A 12,028-nucleotide genomic window follows, 5' to 3' on the forward strand; every position below is an offset into this window, starting at 1 on the left:
ATTTTTATGCATATTCCAAACGTTTACATTTTACATAAATTTGCAGTCAGAAAGAAGGTGCAGACAGATTGCAGTCAAACTAGGCGAAAGCGTAGAAAGCAAGTGCATTACGTTCAGAATGAAATCTTATTTCAGTCTGAGTTAGTTTTGGTTCTCAATGCATTTTGATTCAATAATTAATACTGCTGTAAAATTACTATTGGGTATTTTAGTTCCATTTACATCATTAGAATTATGTGCAAGGGGCTCTCTCTCTCTCTCTCTATATATATATATTAATTTCCGTTCTCTATTCTAAAAATAGCAACATTAATTAAATGCTTAATTAATGAAGCAGTTTAATTTCATAAATTACATAAAATAGTAAATGACCCGAAATCTATTAAACAATATTTTATTCAACTAAGATTACATTATATAAAGTAAAATGCTGATTGTTTTTAATGAATTATTTATACTTTCTTACTTTATCAGTAAATTTATTTTTCACTTAGAGAAAGGGAACTTCTTCCTACAACACAAAATTAATGCATATTGCTTGAGGAGATCCCTATCGCATCCCCCTCTATGTTAAATATGAGCCGGAGGCTATACATGGACTGAGGATAATTTATTGGAAAATTCTTCCCTATTACCTTTCTCCCTGTGTTGTCTGCTTGCAGTCAGCTCTTCGATTTGCAAAGTAAAAGTTTCTAAAGGAAGCTTCAAATTTAGAAAATTTTTACGACCATTATATATAGCACCGTCGTTTTGCGAAAAAGGCTCGGGAAACGGGGCTGGATTCGAAAACTACTGCGCGTCTCCAATCGCCCCTTTAAAACTGTCGTTGCTTCTTGCCTGCGCAAGGGGCTACCTTCGTTCGCTGCGTGGGTCGAAGGTCCGTGACAGCATGGTCATGACGTCACGATTCCGATCAGTAGATATTTTACCCGGTGAGCCACGTGCCGACGACGGAAGCAATGTTTGTTGAGAGGGTAGAAGGAGAGGATGGAAGAGGATTATGTCAGACAAGGAGATAGATCCCCCTGGAAACAGTGCGTGCTTTGCTATAACTCGCTGCATCCAGTGTCGCTCCAATGTGCTTAAAGATTCTTCACTTTCTTGACTTTTTAGCACTTTTCAAATTAAAAAATCTATAATTATGCAATCGCTTACCTCTTCAACTGAATGATAGTCAAGGTACTATTAAAAATTATCGTTAAATGGAAGAATCGTTATGATATACATTACAAAATGTTAAAATATTTGTTTGTGCTCAACAGTTATCTAGCTCTTATAATTTTTAAGCACTCGTATAACAAAAAATTAACTTAAAAGAATCTTAATTGCAGAACAAATTTTTGTTCGTTTCGTACTTTTCGGCTGTCCGCCTACCATTAAACAGCCACTTTAAACCACAATAAATTTCTCATTATTTATTAACATTTTATACAGAATGAATTAATATGTTATGCAAAGCCCTCGCTTTACTCACGCAGTTTATCGATTGCCTATGTAAGCGGCATCGAGATTTTAATATTATATGCATAATGATAATAGTTTTTGAAAATACCAGTTTAGAAAAATATTATATGTGTAAGGCTGAAGACTCTACTAACAGAATTCCAATGTAAGCGTAAATGCACATTTACCATTTGAGATTAAATTTAACACAATATTTTAAAGTTAAAAAAGTGCCTCAAAAAGTAACTTACTAAATCACATATCAGGTTAAAAACAAAGCAGGAAATGAAGAAAAGACTAACTACATCATGCGGCCAATACCTCAAGCTTGATAAAATATCCATTTTCACAATGAAACCCAAAGAAACTCCGTTCCCCTCTGCAGTTAAAATCCTCGTGGAAAAACAAGTAACCATATTTCGCAGCTTAAATACCGAGACAAAGACCCGCTTTTTAGTTTATAAATACCCGAGTGCACAGAGAAGGGGTAATGGAAAAATTATTAACGGTACGCGTTTATTAGTCAGAAGCTGGCTTGAGATCAAACTTGATTGAAAAAAATGTGTGTAGTGGGTCGTTTATTCACGCTTTCTCTTGACCTCATTCGGAAGAGAAGTTTAAAATGCAGATTATTATTTGTTCTCGGATATTCAATCTGAAGTACTTTAAATACAGAAAATATGCAATTAAATTAGTGTCCAGAAGAAAATTTAATTTAATTTACTTCTGAATTTAAAAAAAAAACTTTACTTATTTTCATTTTTAAATTATTTATATTATCTTTTTTAACTGTTAATAAAATTTACTACTGTTTAAATTTAATTTTTAAAAACTTACAAATTCAAAACTTACTAGTTTTACAGACATTTATTATTTAGTGACTTTCATATGATTAAAAATTTATTATTTTTATCATCATGTTTTGCTCCCCTTATATACTCACTCACTCTTTATTGTCAAAGCAAAATAAAAAAAAAAAAAAACACTGACATGCATCGCTTCCATATTCGATTATTCTAAGATCTTCTCTTCGCCTAGAAAATAAGACACACAAAGGTTATAATAACTGTCGAAAAAAATTGTTCGATAAGATATCTCATCTAAGTGCTTAGTTCCTACAATACAGGAATGAGTGCGGAAGCATGACACTGAATCATGATATCAGTGGGAATTATTATCATTTATCAGTAATCAAGATATTGCTTTTTAGTCATTTATGTTTTTTTTTCGGATGGTATAACAAAGCGATACCAAATTTATTAATAATTTCATATAGCTTTTAAACATTTTGCGGACAGAAGCCGTAACGTGCATTTAGTTTTCCAGATGTAAATAGAATATCTGATAATTTTGTTCACCTCAGAAAGCTCATTCTCGCAGTTAATTCATTCAAGGTTTTTTAACGCAATCAACACTGCTGTCGACATATTCTTCAAACTGGAGATGCACTGTTCCTGTAATTCCCGAAAATCGTCTTCATCATGCTGTTGATTTGATCCTGAACCTTATCTTAGTTCTCAGAGACCTTGATTTTTCCTTAAAGTCAGAAATCAGCCCGTGCCAGACCAGATGTACACGTGAAGCTAGGCTGAATGAAACATGAAAGTTTGGGTTCAATTGTATACGGCAAAGACTCGAAGGCTACCTGCCTAGGAAAAGGGATGCCTTCGTGGATTACTTTCTAATGGAAACTCACCAGTACTTACGTTACACATGAGAAAAGCCGCAAAAACCAGCTATGCAGTTAGCCCGTTCACCTAGGATCGAACTCAGGTCAATCTCACAGCATTTAGAGGTCTTAACTCAGTTGGACACTGAAAACCCGCTGAAAGTGGTGGGACCACTAAAACGTAAAGCATCTTGTGAACGTTCCATGAATTTCAGCCCATGTCTGGAGAAAAAATGCTTCCACGGATGGTGGTGCTCTCATAAAACCGTTAAATTTATTCTTTTTATTCCGTTATTATATCGGCGAAATTTAACAGACTTTGGGATCTCCTCACGTATTATCGCCTATATCACTAAAAAAATTACGATCGAAATCAAATAAACTGCGAAACACTCCTAAATATATGTAACGGAAATCCATACTTTTTAACATACAGTAGTAGATCCACTCTCCACTTTATAACCGAAAAATTTAACCAAAACTAATAACTGAAAAATGTAACCAAAACTAAACTGAACACGATGCAAAAAAAAGATGCTCAATGCATCTTAAAATTATTTTAATAGAAAAGACAACAGTTTTGTAAATATAAGTAATGTCTTCAGATTAAAAAATTCAGTAAAATAACAATTGAAAATTGTTAAAAAAAAAGGTATAACAGAAGAAAACTTGTAAAATGTAACCAACGATTGTAAATATATTCAGTAGTTAGACTCTACAACTGTCTTTAAGGTCAGTATTTAATGAACGAAAAGAAAATTATTCTAAATATTCGGGTAAAGAAAACGACTCGCTTACATAAAAAAAAAAAAAGAATGAAAGGCATGATATAGCGAAAATATTTAGTCACATATTTCATTAATGAATTATTTCCCCCTTCATTGATTTTAACTTTTAAATTTAGTATATACATTTATTTTAAATGTACCAATTTTGTTCAGTTACTTTTCATCAATATTCACAGTCCCTAGTATGAAACTTCAGCAATTTCTATTTTGGAAGTTAAGTCCTTCTTTTGTTCCGCTAAGAGAAATAAAAAATTACCACAGTACCAATAGGCAGTCGTAGAATAAATGAATAAATCAAACAAAACCCATCGGGGGGGGGGAACAATGGGTTTTGTTGACTACAAAACGAAAACAATTTCGTTTTTCTCTGATTTGCCCTCGGAATAAAATAAATGATGTTGTATATTCAAATGCCTATTTTATATTTAATTTTAAATTAAACCAGAAAATTCCAATATACTTCAAAACAATCCTGAAATAATCAGTCAAAAATTTAATTCAATTTGCAAAACATATTTACATGGAAATCAGCTTTTCATCTGGAATATTTTTTAAATATACCATAACCATAAAATTTTATTTAATGACTTTTTAAAAATCCAGTAAGCATTACATTTCATTATAAACGCAGTCATCTTAAGTATAAAAAAATATTTTAGTCTCGATTCATCAAAATTAAACGAGTTAAGACAATGAGATTAAATCGCCATTCCAAAATTATTTCTTTCCATTAGATAAATTACGGAAAAAACACTCCCTCAAAAGTAACAGCCTTCTCCAAAGAAATTAGTTAATACTAAATCATATTTTATGTTGAAACAAATATTAGAAAAAGCCTGAAAAAAAGTCAAATTTCTTTCCAATTTCCCTTTCTAGAAAGCTCTATCACCAAATGCATAAAATATATCAGGAACAACTATTATATATAAAAAAATACTTCACATTAAATATTACTTACAGTTAATAAAGATAACTAATATTTATACCTGACTCACCATGAATGATTGCATTTTCGTCACCACTGATGTTCACCATATAATTAATGTCGAGATTCAAAAGAAAAACATTAATCAAAACGTTTCAAATTTAGTTCATCTGTTCAAATGAATTGACACGAGTCCAATACTTCAAATCACTAAAAATAGCCGGCAAAGTCAATGGAAGTCCGAATCACACACTCTGCTGCAAGAGATAGCCACGTGTGATACTGAAATGTTGTTGTGATCGCGGATCAGTTAAACATCATCCTCTCGTTCCCTTACGCAACAAAACAAAATCCTCGCGGCGCATGCGCGGCCGAGGCTTGTGGAGTGAGCGAATTTGTCCGCTCTTTCAATCCGCCGATTTTATCTTCTATTTTTTACATTTTTTCTCCTTTGCACGGAAGGGTATATTTTCCTTCTTAATTTTCCATCGTTCGCGACAGGTGGTAGCTAGCTACACGCCATATAAATTTTAGTAATTCTGGATATTAAATAAATAGTATTTAATCGTTTAAAAGATGATTCCTGCTGTTATTTTCAGATGGTTGCTTTAGTTTTTGGTTTCTACTAATAAATGGTAGTTGCTGGTATATTTCCTTTCATCTGTTACCTATCACGTGTCTTATGCTGGGTTTTGTATATCAGTATTTTTTGTATTTTACTATGTAACTTGCCTTTTCATTGCACATTTATTATTATTCCAAATTATGGTGGTGAGTTCACACCAAGGAAGTTCTCTCTAAGATTCAATATAGTACGTCAAAAACCAATTTTCTTCCTGTACAAAAACCGATTAAGAACGTCTGGGGTCCTACGCAGAGCACCCGTTCAGCCCCTCCCAATGTCTTCTTTTACGAGTAAAAAAATTATGAATTATAATATAATTTGAAGGTCCATAAAACCTGGAGCTTTAGGCGAAGGCTTCGCGGTCCAGACGATATCAGGCCGTATCTTTACAAACATTCGATAAAACCATCTGTCTGTGCCAAACAAGGTTTATGTCCAGCATTTAATAATTCTTTTTATTTATGTTTACACAGCTCTCCTTCCTTATACGGTATACTGCTGCTGAAAGTTACTTTTCCAAAGTTCTGGCATTCCAAAGCAAGATCTTGGGTTTAGTCATTATATACGAATCTGGGAGATCTATAGTCACCTAATCCATTCGAGTCTTGAGATTCTGCCACTTGATACATCTGTTATAAACTGCTGCTACAAATTTATTTGCCAGAATTAAACAGGCGAACAATTACGCTGTATGGTAGAAATCTCTGCAACTCCTGAACACTCGGCTGCGTATTTTATGCGTAGCAGTTTCACACATGTTGACACAAGTATGAGTGAACAAACAGTACACAAGTACGACTATCTTTACTTTTTTACCTCTGAATTTTGAAAATATCTTTATGGTGGACATCTATGGCAACATCATGATAACGAATACAAGTCATTGATGATGACAGATATGTTAAGATGTTTGTAAATTAGATGTAATATCTAATTTTATGCTTATTATTTATGTTATGTGAATGAAAGTGAAGGAAAGACTTTTTTCTCCCAATCTCGAGGAATATGTGTACTACACATAGTCGAAAATGATAGAAAAAGCAAGAATTACAAACTATGCGCAATGATAAGAAACAAACATTAAGTTAGAAAGATGCAAAGCATAGACAAAATGTAAAAACAGAAACTGATATTAGACAAACGTGTACTTTTAATAGTATTTTACAGAAATGAGCATGCATTTGCTTAATAAGACGGCCCCACCTACGTACTGCAAATGATTTTCAAGAACATTCACTTAAATGACCACCTATGGTTCTACGAGATTTTGATCTGTGTAGATGGTCATCTTAAATAGATGTCCGTTTTAAAGAGATGTATTCACTTCCGATGGTTTTTCATTGTAATGAGAAGTACTGGGAACATTCGAGGATGCTTGTCTTAGAGAGGCGATCCTCACGAGTGAGTTCACAATAGTTACGCAGTCTAAAAGCTTTATCTCTAAATAGAACTAAAAAAATCAGGTTTCTGACACTATTTTTTTTTTTTAAAATCGGATGTGAACACACCACGTGACTTTCTAATACGGCCTATTAAATTATACAAATTTTCTACTGCACTTCATTTAAACTTATTTCCACGAATTATTCTGATCCGATTAATCGATCCTTCAAGGCAATCTGAAAATGATACAAAAAATTGCAGATTTTTGAAATTAAAATATCTAAGTCAGTTTTCGTCGTTCGGGAATCAAACTTCTTATAATTTTATTTTTTCATAACGAATATGAAACTTTCGAAAATATAAATATAGGAATGGGGAAATATCATTAAAAGCTAGATTTCGTTGTTTGTCCAAAATTATTTTTTTTAATTGACATTGCAAAAGAGGAATAATTTTGTCATTTAAAACAGTTTGGGAACTGGAAGTATATCACTACGATCAACAATTACGAAAATAAAGACCGGGTAAGGACTCAGAAGCCCCTGAAAGTGGTGAATATGTATGTATATATATATATATACACTGGTTATCATAAATTAAGGAAAAATCAGGATTACTGAAAACGTTACATGTAGAATTTAATGAAACTTACCCACAATATACAACACATAGTAAGGTATCAAATAACATAAAAAGAAATTACCAGACAAATATGGTAGTATATAAATTAGCACATGTAAAAAATGAACAAATCGATGGTGTCAGTTTGCTATAGGAAAAGTACTTTCAATATGGAATATGATCGCCTCTAGAAGCAATACAGCGATGTGTGATGCTTTCAATTATGCGGTTTATCAGTTCCAAAGGAAGCGAGAGCCATTGCTCTTGCAAAGCAGTTGCAAGCGCAACAAGGGTTTGACGGGGCGGATTGAGAGCAGCTAGACGTCTCCCTAAAGCATCCCAAACGTGCTCGATAGGATTCAAGTCCGGGGATCGAGCTGGCCACTCCATACGCATAATTGTTTCCTGTTGAAGATAATCATCTACGATGCGAGCCCTGTGTGGTCTTGCGTTGTCGTCCTGTAACAGGAAAGCATCACCTAATGCCCGGCATATGGGCGCACATAAACATCAAGGATCATCTATAAATCTGAGCATTCACGGTTCCCCTTGGAAAGACATGGAGGTCTGTGCGTCCACACAAAAAGATGCCACCCCAAACACAGACACTACCTCTTCCGTATGCATCACTTTCACGGATGTTTGACGGATGATAACGGGTTCTAGGTTCTTTCCATATCAAATAACGCCTACTATCGCTTTCTAGACTAAACGTGGACTCATCCGTAAAGAGAAACGGCCTCCATTGATCAGGCGTCCAGTGGACATGTTGTCGTGCCCACTGAAAACGGTTCCTCCTATGGCGTGACGTGAGCGGCACACAAATGGCTGGTCGCCTCGCATACAGACCACCTTGGTGAAGCCTTTCTACGCACAGTTGACGTTGACACGCACCTTCCGGTGGCTGCAGCAAGGGAGGATCTAAAAAGAATCGGAGTAGCGGTTCTATTCCTGCGTGCACATAATGTCAAATATCGGTCATCGGCGCTCGTCGTAGAAGCTGGCCGTCCTTGGCTGAATCTCCTAGGTGCCGAATCTGTGGTTTGAAATTGCCTCCAAAGTCTATGAACCACAGAAGGACTCCCATTTAGCCATCTGGCCACTTCTGTTTGACTTTGTCCTGCCTCTAGTCTCCCAATGGCTCTCCATCGCAGTTCTGCAGGCAAATATGCCTGGAGGTTATTGTTACGAATTGGCTATCTCAGATTTCCGATGTCACTGTCACAGTGAAATATGTGGGCTTGCTCTCAAACATGGACTTTTATGCTCCTCGAAGATGATGACATATTCCGAAAGCAGCGCCACTAATTTGCACGTCGCAGTTTTACTCAAAAACTCTTACTTGGCAACACAGTCAAATTTTTCATGGATTGGCTTATTTTTGAGGAAATTATCGCTATTTTTGTGATTTTTCCTTAATTTATGATAACCAGTGTATATACTTTGGGTACTGGCGACTGCAAAAAAAGGGAGGTGCACAACTAGATATTGTAGCAACCCCAAATGCAAAATTTCAACATTCTATGACTAATCGTTTTTGAGTTATGTGAGATAGATTCATGTGTAGGTACATACGGATATCATAAAAAAATTGAATCCATTTTAAAATCCTTTTACAATCCATTTTGGAAAAAATAGTCCTTTATTCTGTCCATACGTATGGACATCACACAAAAAATAATCAAAATGGATATTTCCGTTGAATTTTGATACCCGAGATTTTTCCCGATTAAAATTCTCTCTTTACTTTGCACAAAGAAGTAATTAAACAATTAAAAAAAACTTGTACTTATACGTTTTTAAATATAATATTAGCCGCATGAGATAAGTAATGCTTTCAGGAAGAAAGGTCAAAGAAAAAATTCATTGTCTTACATCTGGGCTAGTTCGGTACATATATTCTGGCAAGTACGTCAGACGTGACATACGTTTCTTTAAAAAATATTTTGAACGTATTTAAAACAGTTATTTACTGATTTAAATTTTCACTCACCTATGAAAAATAGGTACACTAGAATAATGTAACTCAAAACAGGAAGATTTTTCTCAGGAAGTGTATTCTCAAGGAATATAGGTTTGTTTCTTCTACCACTCAATTACCTTCAAAAGGGATACATGTGCAAACTATTTTAGATATTTTAACCTGATGTGTGGCACATGACTAAGCGACATTATTATTGCGACTATCATTACTAAGCAACTGTTTGTATTCCATATTAACAAGGCGAAGAGAGTATTTCTGTAAGCGCTGGAGTTGCGCGAAAATTTATGTAATGCAGAAATAGAGCAGTCATTTTACCGCACTGCAAATATCTGCGATTAGTTTTGCATATTTTGTGGGAATTTTTGAGATTTTTGCCAACATTAAATATTTGCACAAATATTGAATAAATACATAAAATCCAAACTTTTCCTAATATACGTAGATACGCCATTTAAATCGTACTATACGCAACTATAGATTTCATAGATACGTGAATGAAATCTTCATTGATAAGAGAATATTTGTATATTTACTTTGAAGAAGACGGACCTTGGAAAGTAGAAGGACCTATTTGCATATTTGCTTTGAAGAAGAGAAAACTATGGAATGCATTCTAGAAATGATATAAAATATACATAGAATTCTGCTACGCAGAAGTGTTTTGCTCTACGGAATCTATTTGCCTGTTTCCTTAGACATCAGTATAGAATTCTATAAAACCAGCGCCCCCTTGCAAACCGTTTAACGCATAAACAGACTGAAAGTAAACAAAAAATATGACATATATTTTCTACAATTCCATCTCTCTTTTCCTAAATTCGCGATTTAAAAAAGTATTGTAATTTTGGTTATAGATTCTTTTAAAGAAGAACTTAGAACCGAAAAACGTGTAAATGCCAAAACGTCAACTAACCATTCATAACACATAGCATTTAAAGCAAAATTCATTTAAATATTTTCGTTAGCGAAACTGCAGACACTTTAATTAAAAATATTAAATAATATTTTTCGTTTTTGAATGCTAACAATATAATTTAAATATTAAATATTTGTACGATATAATTTAAAACATTAAATATTGGTAAGATGATATAGTTTAAGATCTAAGCATTTAGGTTTAAACCAAAAGAATACTGAGCGTCTGCTTAGCGTCTATTCGCGCGGTCACGTCACTGATATTACGAAAGCCCACGCGCTCCTGTTAATTTTCGGTCATTTTTCTCGATGAAAATTTAGTTTAGCCTAATTTTATACAGTTTAAAAATTTTAATACATTTATTGGAATATAAAATAAAAGATACGCTGAGTAATTCAAACCTGTGCTGTTTAATGGCCAATTGTAATTCTTAGTGTAATCTGCAGATAAATATAGGTAATTTTATATTATATTCCAAGTCACCAGCAGCAAGACGGTGAAATCGGTGAACACTGGCAATTTGATTCGGGCTTGAATGCTGGTGAACGGATCAGCTGCACTGCAGTTTCTGTGATTTTCATACAAACCAGTTTCTCTTAAAAATCCTCTAAGAAAACCTTTGCTTAGTAGGTAGTCTTACCGTGCGTTGCCATAATTGAAATAATCTAAATCCATGACATTCAACATAAATACATAACTTGCTGCCATATGTAGATTAGAAACAGGCAGATAAATTGCGTCTATTTACATGTATTGTCTTTTAACGAATCTTTATATCCATTTCATGCAAATGACATCTTGCCTAACTAGGCCATCCAGACTTTATTGACCAGACAAAGATAGTTCTTTAAATGCAAAATATTTTGGCATGGAATAACAATTATTAGTCTAGATTTACAGCTGAAGCGAAAGCAAGGCCTGGGAATAAGCCACGCAAGTTGTTGTTATAACACATACTAATCTTGAATGCATTAAATGCATGTAGACGCTACTTTATCTTCGAGTTTATTATTATATAATACAAGAAAAAATTTAAATGTGTTGAAGTGTTACCACGCAAATACGTGCAGACTTCAGGAAAGAGAAACACAAACAGCATAAAAGTAACTGTGGTACATTAATGTACTATTGTAATAATTTCGCACGCATTCGCAGCTACTAGTGTTACCGTGAACTTAGAAGTTGTGATATGTGTTTAAATCTTTCTATTCTTTATTTTATTGATTTACTTATTTATTTGTAAGAAAACAGTTTACGTATATTTTACGGTCGCAGAATATTCGTTGCTTTACTGTTTATGTTATCTTTAAGATTTCTGGTTAGCCGCAATTTATTAATTACTAGGTTTAAGCAAAGCCAAAAAGGATACATCGATTTATAACTGCACTGGATATTGGGCACCTAACTTCGGGTAATTCAAACTTATACTACATTTGCAATTTCAAGCTAATCCACGTTAATAACTATCACCTGTTTCAAACATCATGGCAGTGGCAAGTGCATTAACTTCTGAATTTAATGTGCTAGAAGCAGCTGCCTATTTTTTAACCCTTTTAACACCAGAGGTGCTATTAGTCCCGAAACTTACTTTTGCCCGTCTATTTTCTATGTCCTAATCATCTTTCAAATTATTGCCATACATAAAAAAATCTGATTTGTCCACAACATGACTTC

General features: G+C 33.9%; 1 protein-coding gene across 6 annotated transcripts in view; it reads right to left on the minus strand.

The window, feature by feature from the left end:
• Positions 1–12,028, minus strand: part of vri (nuclear factor interleukin-3-regulated vrille) — a 290,281-nt gene that overhangs the window by 17,467 nt on the left and 260,786 nt on the right. The window contains exon 1 of one of the 6 annotated variants that reach the window (XM_035362969.2): positions 4,896–5,102. The exons of 2 other annotated variants lie outside the window; for them this stretch is intronic. The gene's annotated coding sequence lies outside the window, so the exon portion shown is untranslated. Of the gene's footprint in view, positions 1–1,694; positions 1,801–4,886; positions 5,103–12,028 lie in introns of those variants that run through there. 3 more of the 6 variants (XM_035362970.2, XM_035362971.2, XM_035362966.2) reach the window with 3 other exon arrangements.

The sequence above is a fragment of the Stegodyphus dumicola genome, chromosome 3 (assembly GCF_044657685.1).
Source record: "Stegodyphus dumicola isolate Sdum_Otavi_A_Nest chromosome 3, ASM4465768v1".
NCBI classification, from domain to species: Eukaryota; Metazoa; Arthropoda; class Arachnida; order Araneae; family Eresidae; genus Stegodyphus; species Stegodyphus dumicola.